Below are 13939 nucleotides of genomic sequence, written 5' to 3'. Positions count from 1 at the left end.
GTCAGCTGCTGCAGCCCGACCAGCCAGAGCTGAAGCAGGGCGAGGCATCGCCTCACCTGGGAAGCGCAAAGGGGAAGGGAATCCCTTTTCCTAGCCAGGGGAACTGAGACACACAACACCTGGAAAATCGGGTAACTCCCACCCCAGTATTGCGCTTTAAGCAAACAGGCACACCAGGAGATCATATCCCACACCTGGCCGGGAGGGTCCCACGCCCACGGAGCCTCCCTCATTGCTAGCACAGCAGTCTGTGATCTACCGGCAAGGCAGCAGCGAGGCTGGGGGAGGGGCGCCCGCCATTGCTCAGGCTTAAGTAGGTAAACAAAGCTGCTGGGAAGCTACAACTGGGTGGAGCTCACAGCAGCTCAAGGAAACCTGCCTGTCTCTGTAGACTCCACCTCTGGGGACAGGGCACAGCTACACAACAACAACAACAACAAAAAAGCAGCAGAAACCTCTGCAGACGCAAACAACTCTGTCTGACAGCTTTGAAGAGAGCAGTGGATCTCCCAACACGGAGGTTGAGATCTGAGAAGGGACAGACTGCCTGCTCAAGTGGGTCCCTGACCCCTGAGTAGCCTAACTGGGAGACATCCCCCACTAGGGGCAGTCTGACACCCCACACCTCACAGGGTGGAGTACACCCCTGAGAGGAAGCTTCCAAAGCAAGAATCAGACAGGTACACTCGCTGTTCAGAAATATTCTATCTTCTGCAGCCTCTGCTGCTGATACCCAGGCAAACAGGGTCTGGAGTGGACCTCAAGCAATCTCCAACAGACCTACAGCTGAGGTTCCTGACTGTTAGAAGGAAAACTATCAAACAGGAAGGACACCTACACCAAAACCCCATCAGTACATCACCATCATCAAAGACCAGAGGCAGATAAAACCACAAAGATGGGGAAAAAGCAGGGCAGAAAAGCTGGAAATTCAAAAAATAAGAGCACATCTCCCCCGGCAAAGGAGCGCAGCTCATCGCCAGCAACGGATCAAAGCTGGACGGAGAATGACTTTGACGAGATGAGAGAAGAAGGCTTCAGTCCATCAAATTTCTCAGAGCTAAAGGAGGAATTACGTACCCAGCGCAAAGAAACTAAAAATCTTGAAAAAAAAGTGGAAGAATTGACGGCTAGACTAATTAATGCAGAGAAGGTCATAAACGAAATGAAAGAGATGAAAACCATGACACGAGAAATACGTGACAAATGCACAAGCTTCAGTAACCGACTCGATCAACTGGAAGAAAGAGTATCAGCGATTGAGGATCAAATGAATGAAATGAAGCGAGAAGAGAAACCAAAAGAAAAAAGAAGAAAAAGAAATGAACAAAGCCTGCAAGAAGTATGGGATTATGTAAAAAGACCAAATCTACGTCTGATTGGGGTGCCTGAAAGTGAGGGGGAAAATGGAACCAAGTTGGAAAACACTCTTCAGGATATCATCCAGGAGAACTTCCCCAACCTAGTAGGGCAGGCCAACATTCAAATCCAGGAAATACAGAGAACGCCACAAAGATACTCCTCGAGAAGAGCAACTCCAAGACACATAATTGCCAGATTCACCAAAGTTGAAATGAAGGAAAAAATCTTAAGGGCAGACAGAGAGAAAGGTCGGGTTACCCACAAAGGGAAGCCCATCAGACTCACAGCAGATCTCTCGGCAGAAACTCTCCAAGCCAGAAGAGAGTGGGGGCCAATATTCAACATTCTTAAAGAAAAGAATTTTAAACCCAGAATTTCATATCCAGCCAAACTAAGTTTCATAAGTGAAGGAGAAATAAAATCCTTTACAGATAAGCAAATGCTTAGAGATTTTGTCACCACTAGGCCTGCCTTACAAGAGACCCTGAAGGAAGCACTCAACATGGAAAGGAACAACCGGTACCAGCCATTGCAAAAACATGCCAAAATGTAAAGACCATCGAGGCTAGGAAGAAACTGCATCAACTAACGAGCAAAATAACCAGTTAATATCATAATGGCAGGATCAAGGTCACACATAACAATCTTAACCTTAAATGTAAATGGACTAAATGCTCCAATGAAAAGACACAGACTGGCAAACTGGATAAAGAGTCAAGACCCATCAGTCTGCTGTATTCAGGAGACCCATCTCACACGCAAAGACATACATAGGCTCAAAATAAAGGGATGGAGGAAGATTTACCAAGCAAATGGAGAACAAAAAAAAGCAGGGGTTGCAATACTAGTCTCTGATAAAACAGACTTTAAACCATCAAAGATCAAAAGAGACAAAGAAGGCCATTACATAATGGTAAAGGGATCAATTCAACAGGAAGAGCTAACTCTCCTAAATATATATGCACCCAATACAGGAGCACCCAGATTCATAAAGCAAGTCCTTAGAGACTTACAAAGAGACTTAGACTCCCACACAATAATAATGGGAGACTTCAACACTCCACTGTCAACATTAGACAGATCAACAAGACAGAAAGTTAACAAGGATATCCAGGAATTGAACTCATCTCTGCAGCAAGCAGACCTAATAGACATCTATAGAACTCTCCACCCCAAATCAACAGAATATACATTCTTCTCAGCACCACATCATACCTACTCCAAAATTGACCATATAATTGGAAGTAAAGCACTCCTCAGCAAATGTACAAGAACAGAAATTATAACAAACTGTCTCTCAGACCACAGTGCAATCAAACTAGAACTCAGGACTAAGAAACTCAATCAAAACCGCTCAACTACATGGAAACTGAACAACCTGCTCCTGAATGACTACTGGGTACATAACGAAATGAAGGCAGAAATAAAGATGTTCTTTGAAACCAATGAGAACAAAGATACAACATACCAGAATCTCTGGGACACATTTAAAGCAGTGTGTAGAGGGAAATTTATAGCACTAAATGCCCACAAGAGAAAGCAGGAAAGATCAAAAATTGACACTCTAACATCGCAATTAAAAGAACTAGAGAAGCAAGAGCAAACACATTCGAAAGCTAGCAGAAGGCAAGAAATAACTAAGATCAGAGCAGAACTGAAGGAGATAGAGACACAAACAACCCTCCAAAAAATCAATGAATCCAGGAGTTGTTTTTTTGAAAAGATCAACAAAATTGACAGACCACTAGCAAGACTAATAAAGAAGAAAAGAGAGAAGAATCAAATCGACGCAATTAAAAATGATAAAGGGGATATCACCACCGACCCCACAGAAATACAAACTACCATCAGAGAATACTATAAACACCTCTACGCAAATAAACTGGAAAACCTAGAAGAAATGGATAATTTTCTGGACACTTACACTCTTCCAAGACTAAACCAGGAAGAAGTTGAATCCCTGAATAGACCAATAGTAGGCTCTGAAATTGAGGCAATAATTAATAGCCTACCAACCAAAAAAAGTCCAGGACCAGATGGATTCACAGCTGAATTCTACCAGAGGTATAAGGAGGAGTTGGTACCATTCCTTCTGAAACTATTCCAATCAATAGAAAAAGAGGGAATCCTCCCTAACTCATTTTATGAGGCCAACATCATCCTGATACCAAAGCCTGGCAGAGACACAACAAAAAAAGAGAATTTTAGACCAATATCCCTGATGAACATCGATGCAAAAATCCTCAATAAAATACTGGCAAACCGGATTCAACAACACATCAAAAAGCTTATCCACCATGATCAAGTGGGCTTCATCCCTGGGATGCAAGGCTGGTTCAACATTCGCAAATCAATAAACATAATCCAGCATATAAACAGAACCAAAGACAAGAACCACATGATTATCTCAATAGATGCAGAAAAGACTTTTGACAAAATTCAACAGCCCTTCATGCTAAAAACACTCAATAAATTTGGTATTGATGGAACGTACCTCAAAATAATGAGAGCTATTTATGACAAACCCACAGCCAATATCATACTGAATGGGCAAAAACTGGAAAAATTCCCTTTGAAAACTGGCACAAGACAGGGATGCCCTCTCTCACCACTCCTATTCAACATAGTGTTGGAAGTTCTGGCTAGGGCAATTAGGCAAGAGAAAGAAATCAGGGGTATTCAGTTAGGAAAAGAAGAAGTCAAATTGTCCCTGTTTGCAGATGACATGATTGTATATTTAGAAAACCCCATTGTCTCAGCCCAAAATCTCCTTAAGCTGATAAGCAACTTCAGCAAAGTCTCAGGATACAAAATTAATGTGCAAAAATCACAAGCATTCTTATACACCAATAACAGACAAACACAGAGCCAAATCATGAATGAACTCCCATTCACAATTGCTTCAAAGAGAATCAAATACCTAGGAATCCAACTTACAAGGGATGTAAAGGGCCTCTTCAAGGAGAACTACAAACCACTGCTCAGTGAAATAAAAGAGGACACAAACAAATGGAAGAACATACCATGCTCATGGATAGGAAGAATCAATATCGTGAAAATGGCCATACTGCCCAAGGTAATTTATAGATTCAATGCCATCCCCATCAAGCTACCAATGAGTTTCTTCACAGAATTGGAAAAAACTGCTTTAAAGTTCATATGGAACCAAAAAAGAGCCCGCATCTCCAAGACAATCCTAAGTCAAAAGAACAAAGCTGGAGGCATCACGCTACCTGACTTGAAACTATACTACAAGGCTACAGTAACCAAAAGAGCATGGTACTGGTACCAAAACAGAGATATAGACCAATGGAACAGAACAGAGTCCTCAGAAATAATACCACACATCTACAGCCATCTGATCTTTGACAAACCTGAGAGAAACAAGAAATGGGGAAAGGATTCCCTATTTAATAAATGGTGCTGGGAAAATTGGCTAGCCATAAGTAGAAAGCTGAAACTGGATCCTTTTCTTACTCCTTATACGAAAATTAATTCAAGATGGATTAGAGACTTAAATGTTAGACCTAATACCATAAAAATCCTAGAGGAAAACCTAGGTAGTACCATTCAGGACATAGGCATGGGCAAAGACTTCATGTCTAAAACACCAAAAGCAATGGCAGCAAAAGCTAAAATTGACAAATGGGATCTAATTAAACTAAAGAGCTTCTGCACAGCAAAAGAAACTACCATCAGAGTGAACAGGCAACCTACAGAATGGGAGAACATTTTTGCAATCTACTCATCTGACAAAGGGCTAATATCCAGAACCTACAAAGAACTCAAACAAATTTACAAGAAAAAAACAAACAACCCCATCAAAAAGTGGGCAAAGATATGAACAGACATTTCTCAAAAGAAGACATTCATACAGCCAACAGACACATGAAAAAATGCTCATCATCACTGGCCATCAGAGAAATGCAAATCAAAACCACAATGAGATACCATCTCACACCAGTTAGAATGGCGATCATTAAAAAGTCAGGAAACAACAGGTGCTGGAGAGGATGTGGAGAAATAGGAACACTTTTACACTGTTGGTGGGATTGTAAACTAGTTCAACCATTATGGAAAACAGTATGGCGATTCCTCAAGGATCTAGAACTAGATGTACCATATGACCCAGCCATCCCATTACTGGGGATATACCCAAAGGATTATAAATTATGCTGCTATAAAGACACATGCACATGTATGTTTATTGCAGCACTATTCACAATAGCAAAGACTTGGAATCAACCCAAATGTCCATCAGTGACAGATTGGATTAAGAAAATGTGGCACATATACACCATGGAATATTATGCAGCCATAAAAAAGGATGAGTTTGCGTCCTTTGTAGGGACATGGATGCAGCTGGAAACCATCATTCTTAGCAAACTATCACAAGAACAGAAAAGCAAACACCGCATGTTCTCACTCATAGGTGGGAACTGAACAATGAGATCACTTGGACTCAGGAAGGGGAACATCACACACCGGGGCCTATCATGGGGAGGGGGGAGGGGGGAGGGATTGCATTGGGAGTTATACCTGATGTAAATGACGAGTTGATGGGTGCAGCAGACCAACATGGCACAAGTATACATATGTAACAAACCTGCACGTTATGCACATGTACCCTACAACTTAAAGTATAATAATAATAAATAAATTTAAAAAAAAAAAAAAAAACATTATTTCCTATTAACTTATTTTCCTAACAACAGTATTGTTTATATTTCCCCTGGCCCTACAAAATAGATGAAGATACCCTAATAGGGTTATTCTAGGACCCTAACATTTGTGTAAATTACATTTTAGAATTTCTGAGAATTTGAGGGAATGTTGGTATTATTTTAAGGTCCTTACAGAATTTCATGGTAAATAGAAATTTTTAAATATTATTCAGGAAAGCAGTCAAGATTTTTATTCTAGGTACTTCTGTTGTATAGAAAAGTAATGGTTCTGAATGGAATTACCTAGCAAAGAACAATAGGCACAACTGGGATATAGAGAAAATAAATTTGAATACTTTAGTAGACATACAATCTGTCTGATATGATTAGAGATTAAGATGCCTAAACAGATCTTTCTGATAAAAACATTTTGATACTAGTCCCTTGATCATTTTGTATGTGGTCATGATCATTTTTGCTAAACTTTAGTCTTTAAAGAAAAACCTGCAGTATAACTCATAAAAATAATTACCTTCCTTGGTTGGTATACACAGACAATTGTCCTTAGTTTTCACCTTTGTCTCTTGTTTAGATTTTAAACTACTATATTACAAGTTCCTCCAGTAAATAGCATTACAGCATAGTTTTAATTTCTTACTGTGAGTGAATAGTTTTAGTTTTCAAAAACAAAATAATGGTTATCATAAATTTACTGAGATGTGACTGAAATGATTGTTGCACGACTAACCCATCTACCTTGTAGGATGAAAAAGAGTATTTGATTGTCTGAGGCTATAGAGGTCCAGCTCAGTAGAGTGAAAAAAAGGACACTCTTGTTCAAAGCAAAAGAAAAAAAGTACTGTTAAATTACTGGCCAGGCATGGTGGCTCACGCCTGTAATCCCAGCACTTTGGGAGGCTGAAGTAGGTTGACCACCTGAGGTCAGGAGTTCGAGGCCAGCCTGGCCAACATGGTTAAAATTAAAAATACAAAATTAAAAATACAAAAATTAGTGGGATATGGTGGCAGGCATCTGTAATCCCAGCTACTCAGGAGCCTGAGGCAGGAGAATTGCTTGAAACTGGGAGGCAGAGGTTGCAGTGAGCCAAGATCATGCCATTGCACTCCATCCTCCATCCTAGGCAACAAGATCAAAATTGCATGTCAAACAAAATTACTAAAATATGAGTCGTTTTCCTTTTTTGCATTGCCTTTCATCTTGTCATGATATTTTTAAAATTGCTATTATTGTTCTAAATAAAGAAGAATTAAAATTTTCAAATATGAACATAGACTAAACTGTTCATTTTCTATTGTGCAACGCCATTTCCTATACAAATATAAGGGCCTTTAACTTGAAAGTAGCATCACCAAAATTCCATAACACATATTTTATCCTGCATTAGTCTGTTTTTCACTGCCATAAAGAGCTACCTGAGACTGAGTTACTTCAAAAGAAAAGAGGTTTATTTGGCTACAGTTCTGCAGGTTGTACAAGCATGGCACCAACATCTGCTCAACCTCTGTTAGGGCTTCAGGAAGCTGAAGAGCAAGGTGAAGGAAGAAAAGACCTGTCGCAAAAGGAAAGAGGAAGCAAGAAAAGTACCAGGCTCTTTTAAACAGTCAGACACGTGGTAACTATTAGAGTGAAAACACATTCATTACTGTAGGGAGGGTACCAAGCCATTCATGAGGGATCCAGCCCCATCCAGCCCTTTCATGACCTAACAACTTCCCACCAGGCCCCATCTCCAGCACTGGAAATCACATTTCAATATGAGGTTTTGAAGGGACAAATATCTAAATTACATCAAATCCTTATCAGAATGGTGGAAATACTGCACAAACTAACACAATGGTTTTTATTTCACTTCTCAGTGGTATACATGCTACTAACCTCTATACCTTTAGCATAGTAATAAACTAAAGAAAAACTATAAGGAAAAGGAACCATGGTTTTAAGCATCGATGGTTGGTTAATACAGAGGAGTAACACAAATAAAGGATATAGAGAGTTTTTTATTCATGATAGAATGTCATTGCATGCTTTCCACAGTTAAAGCAAGTATTGCTTAAATGGAAACTGTGGCCTCTCGATGATGTCAGTGCTCACCTTCCTTATCACAGTTACTCGATGGTTCATGTAACACTCAGACTTTTTAGTAGATCTGAGTCTTCCTGAACTCCTGCATGTTGTGGATACACAAGAATTCTGTGTTCATAAGAAACTGGACATGCTGTCTACAAAGGAAGCAGCACTGCTCACTGGCATGTTGCATTGTCCTATCAAACCTATCAGACCTCACTTGCAAAACATAAGTTCCAAGATAAAATTATTAAAAATTTCAAGATGGTGACAGCAGAAAATGAAATTACACCAAGTGCCAAGCTTGTGATGCCATCCTTGTGGCTCAATCAGCTTTAGGAAAAGAGAGGTGAATGTTTCCAGATTTTGCTTCAGAGAAATGTTTTGTGATGATCATTGGATAATGAATTACCATTGTTTTTCTCTACCAGGTTAAAGTGTGGTTGCACTTTGCTTAAAAGTGGACTGTTATATAACATCATAAATTATATTTTACCCCAAAAAACTTGGTCATTTACTAAAGTAGAACACACATTTATAAAAAGAAAACTGAATATTGAATTAAGAAAAGAAAGGAATACTGATATCAATGATATTGAATTAGGCTGTTTTGCTAAAGAAATGTATTTTATTTTATGATTTTTAAAGATGCACATCCAGAAACTTTTTATAACACAGTGATTATAAGATTTCTATCACAAAACCATTGGTCTTCATGCATGTAATAAGCTATCAGACACACCTTTTACGTGCCTAGATTCAAAGGGATGAATAAAAATAGTACATTACATTGTTTCTTCACAACTTGGGTGACACATAATTTGAAAGGCAAACTATAATAATATAAAATGAAAATGACTACATAAGGAAACATCATAAGGTAATATAAAATGATAAGTTGTATTCTTCTGTTTCACAGGAAAGGACAAGTCCCTCAGATTCTTATACAATTTTTCTTTGTAGGAATTATTGTGAATTTTTATTTTACATTTCTTTGTGTGATTACCTTATTCTCTGTCTTCTTCAATAGTAAGCTTCCCTTGTCTGATTTTGCTCACTCTTATATACTACAGCCTTGACACAGTGTCTGGCACAGTGGTGAGAACTAGCATACGCACTTAATAAATATTGCAATTTTGAAAATATAGAAATATCTCACACAGGACTCATTTTGCAATATAAATATAATGTTAAAAGCAGTTAGGAAAATGTTTGACTTACCAGGAAAGACTCTACAGAAAAGATAAAATAGTAACAATTACGATAATGGGCCAAAGGGAGGAACAACTTTGGGGAAGTTTTTATAATCAATACTCCTTAATGATTCTAGGAAAAATACTTTAGTTTTATTGTCACTGAGTCATAGAGTTAGTGCAATATCTCTAAAAGAGTAAAGACTGTTTTAAGAAATTAACATTTCAGTTATTTCTTCAACCACTCTTTATGGAATTTTATTTTGAATATATCTAAAATATTCTAGGAAGTCAGTAGTTTCTTCATTGTTTATTCAATATTCAAAAATAGAATTTGATTTTTAACTACATAATTTCTATTTCTATTTAATTTATTTAAGTATATTTTTATAAAAGGTAATATTCATAGAAATTTCTTCAAACATGTAATGAAAAGGGAATGGAAAGAATACATTCGAATCTAGCGTGGAATGTTTCAAAATTGTTAAAATTTAAATTGGTATATTTTCAGTGAATTTACTGTGAATTTTATTAACCAGTAGTATACGCTATAAGAAGAAAACCTTTGTAACACTATAGAAAGGGCCTGAGAATTTCAGTAACTAATTTTCAAGCATATCACCAATTGCATATATTAGACTTAATTCATCTTTTACAGAACTGCAAGGACTAAGCTATCAGTTTGATTGTAACTGTAATATATAACTCAAAAATCTCTATTTAAATTAATCTAATTATAAGCTTCTGTTTTCAGTTTTCCAGTGTGGATCATAGTTCTTTATTTTGTCTTTATTTCCATCCTCCTTTAAATAGGAATTTGTATCTATTGGTTATTATATTATATGCATTACTAAATTGCTACCTAACAACTTCATTAATAGCCAAACTACATTTATGTCAAAAAATAAATAATTTTTCAGACATTATCCATCAATTGTAACAATTGTAAATATTTCTGTTTTGATATTTCCCTAATATTATTAAGGTTTCAATAATATATTACTCAAATGTGTACATTTTCCTTTCAGTTTAAGAAAGTGAAATCAAACTCAAATAATTTACTTGCTATGTAGTAGAAATACTTAAATAAGACAAAGTATAAGTTATACAATTTATGTTCTTTCAAATTTTGTGTTTTTTCTTCTCATATATTATTATTTGAAAACAGTAAATTCATCCAATTTTCAAGTCAGTTGTGTAACTATACAAATTTAAATAAATAGGATAGTGTATAGGCAGAAGAAAAAGTCAGAAAACTTGACCTATGCTGTACCATAAAGTAAGTAATTTAGACTAGATACTTCAGTCTTACAATATAGTCTATATTATGTCTTAATCACCTCATTAACATATTTAGGTTTATATAAGCATACCTCTGTGCAACATATATTAGAGAGAAACAAAGAACTAATAGAAAAATAATAGAAGAATAAATACTGAATTATTATTCTGAAATCATAATTAATGAGAATGTCACTATGTGCAAATACTCAAAAGATATATTAAAATTAAGAAAAAAACATAGTGGTCTTGATTCTATTCTTTATTTCTGAGAGGGCACTAGTAATACCCCTTCCTGTCAGTGTGTATTTTCTCCAGTCTCTACTCTTCCCCATGTGGACCCATGTGTGAGCATATACACACTTTCTGGGTTAGTTTTAGGTAGAATTTATTTTTTCCTTCAGAGAGAACTGAGAGAAAATGGAGCAGAGTGGCCTCAATTTTTACAAAAATTTGTAAATGGGTAACAGAAACACATAGAAACAGTCATGAACAACTTATAACAGATTGTCTACCCGAACCTTAAAATTTTTTATAAGGAGATTGATTTAACTTATTCTGAGTTCTATGCCCTTACAGCTGTATTTTCAGGGGAAAAAATCACATCAGAACACATGCAAACTAAAAATGGTGCCTATCGCATTTGCCAGATAGTCTACCTTTTTCCTCCAAACAAAAATTATTAAGGAATACTTCAAAGCTTCAAACAAAACTTCAAAAAAAAAAAAAAATGCTAGAAATACTTTTTCCTATAGATAACTTACATGGATAATAAGATGAATGTTTCCTGGAAGTAAAGGTTACAAAGTTCTTATTCACTTTAGTCCTCAACAAAGGTTTTCTGAATTATACTGCTTTATTGAAAATAGAATTTCTTCATATGGCCAGCAGTAAATCTATTTTTTTTTTTTTTGGTTATTTGTTTCTACTCCCCCCCCCCCTTAAAATATCTGCAATATGGGCAGAAGATTGGTGATTGGGTAAGCACCACAATATAATATTGTTATTAGGACTTCTCATTTTCATCTAAGAGTTTCATTTGTTTTATTGTTTTAAACGTAACTGAAGGTATTATATTTTGTGGTATGTAAACAAGACTTCTTCACTTCTTTAAAAAATAAATTAGTATAGCTTCCTCCCACCGTGGTGGGGCTGCTCATCTACAAGTTGAGAAAATTTAGCCTAAGAGGAAGATATGAGTGAGACTGAATCAGGAGCCACCGGGAAGCAAGAAGGCCATGGTGATTGTTGCCATAAGTACGCTGGCTACCATCTTTCTGGCTTTGTTTGCAGTCTTAGTGGTGGTTTGAGGGCAGCGCTACCGCTGGCCAGGAGACCTGCTGCAGCGCTATGATTCCAAGTCCATTATGAGTCTGTTGGGTGCCATGAAGACCCAATCTGAGCTCTCTGAGTTAGAACTGGATGATGTTGTCATCACCAACCCCGGCATAGAGCCCATTCTGGATAATGAAGACTGGATCTAGGATGCCTTGGGCCTCATGGTCCCACTGCATTGTCATCTTGAAGATTTGTCACACATGGAGAGAAAAACTTGTTGCCATGACAATGGGCTCAGAGGCTGAGAAGAAGACTTCAGCCACTGTCAGCAACATCATTGTGGTGGCTAAGTGGATCATCCCCAGAGTATATGATGTTGTGAAATCAGTGTACCCTCTGTTGGGCACCAAGCTCCTGGGTGTGTGTACGTGCTCCTATATGTCAGTCATCAGGTGCTGGTAACCAGAAATGCCTGCCATCTGAACAGGGGCAGCACTTGGAGGTGCTTTGAGAAGCAGCCCTGCCTTCTGAACCACATAAAGGCCTCCCAGGTCCCAAAACCTTCTTGCAGGAGCAGTTGGGAATTTATTGCCTGTAGGCCAGCAACTAGTCATGAAAGCTAACAAGAATGGCTTAGATGAGCCTTCCACTTTTTCCTGTAGAGTTAGTTGTTCTCCAGGGCTCAGGAGTGTGTGCATAGCAAAGCGGGAGAGTCCTAGCTGGTGATGCCATTGTTGCAATTGCAAATTGTGACTGGTGAGTGGCAGTCTAATACCACAATTTAGGGGATATGCCATTCATCATTTGCACAACACAGCACTGAAACTGGTAGATGGTCAGCTTTATTTAGCTTACCTAGTGTTTTCAAGAAAATTGTGCTCCCATATAAGAAATCTAGAGGTTTCACATTAAACATCAGAATTTCTGGCTTCTCCTGAACAATCAGGTTTGGCAGTTGTGATTTGTGTTTTCAAACGAGAACAATCAGTTGGAGTTAAGTAGGGATTGCCTCTCTTGGCAAGACTTGTACTCTCATCTTGCCTGTTTCATTTATTTGTATTATCTGCCTGATCCCTGAGGCATCTGAGTCTCTCCTCTTATTTAGAGGTTTGGGTTTGAAGCTTAGCACTATAAAGTTATTTCCTTTTATCATTATGCCTACAGTTTTACGATACACCACTAGGTATACAATAAATTTATACTTATGATTCCCTCAAAAAATAAGAATTCAAAAATAAATTAGTATAATTCATATGAATTTTGTTTTGTATCTCTATCCTTTACTTTTTTTTAAAAAAAACCTGCCATACCTAAGATGTTTATAAACAGACTATATGGCAAACATTTGCAAAGGTGTATGTGGAATGCAATTAATGAGCTAACAGGAATTTGGCAGTAGAAACACAAGTGTGTTAAAACATTTACAGTTTTCTCTGCATTCCAGTCCAGGAGTTAATAAAATATTTTTTTTTTTTTAAATACTTTAAATTCTGGGATACATGTGCAGAACATGCAGGTTTGTTACATAGGTATACACATGCCACGGTGGTTTGCTGCACCCATCAACCTGTCACTGACATTAGGTATTTCTCCTAATGCTATCCCTCCTCTTGCCCCCCAACCCCGACAGACCCTGGTGTGTGATGTTCCCATACCTGTGTCCATGTGTTCTCTTTGTTCAACTCCCACTTATGAGTGAGAACATGCGGTGTTGGTTTTCTGCTCCTGTGTTAGTTTGCTGAGATTGATGGTTTCCAGCTTCATACATGCCCCTGCAAAGGACATGAACTCATCCTTTTTTATGGCCGCATAGTAATCCATGGTGTATATGTGCCACATTTTCTTTATCCAGTCTAACATTGATGGGCATTTGGTTCGGTTCTAAATCTTTGCTATTGTAAACAGTGCTGCAATAAACATACGTGTGCATGTGTCTTTATAGTAGAATGAGTTCTAATCCTTTGCGTATATGCCCAGTAATGGGATTGCTGGATCAAATGGTATTTCTGGTTCAGGATCCTTGAGGAATTGCCACACTGTCTTTCACAATGTTTAAACTAATTTACATTCCCACC

At 37.7% G+C, this 13939-nt stretch overlaps 1 pseudogene; it reads left to right on the top strand.

Moving 5' to 3' along the window:
- Nucleotides 1–11766: 11766 nt before the first annotated feature.
- On the top strand, nt 11767–13400 carry LOC103883756 (annotated as a pseudogene).
- Nucleotides 13401–13939: the final 539 nt, after the last annotated feature.

This window comes from Papio anubis, chromosome 6 (assembly GCF_008728515.1).
Source record: "Papio anubis isolate 15944 chromosome 6, Panubis1.0, whole genome shotgun sequence".
Taxonomy (NCBI): Eukaryota; Metazoa; Chordata; class Mammalia; order Primates; family Cercopithecidae; genus Papio; species Papio anubis.
Note: the sequence above shows the minus strand (reverse complement) of the source record. Positions and strands in the feature narration are given on the sequence as shown.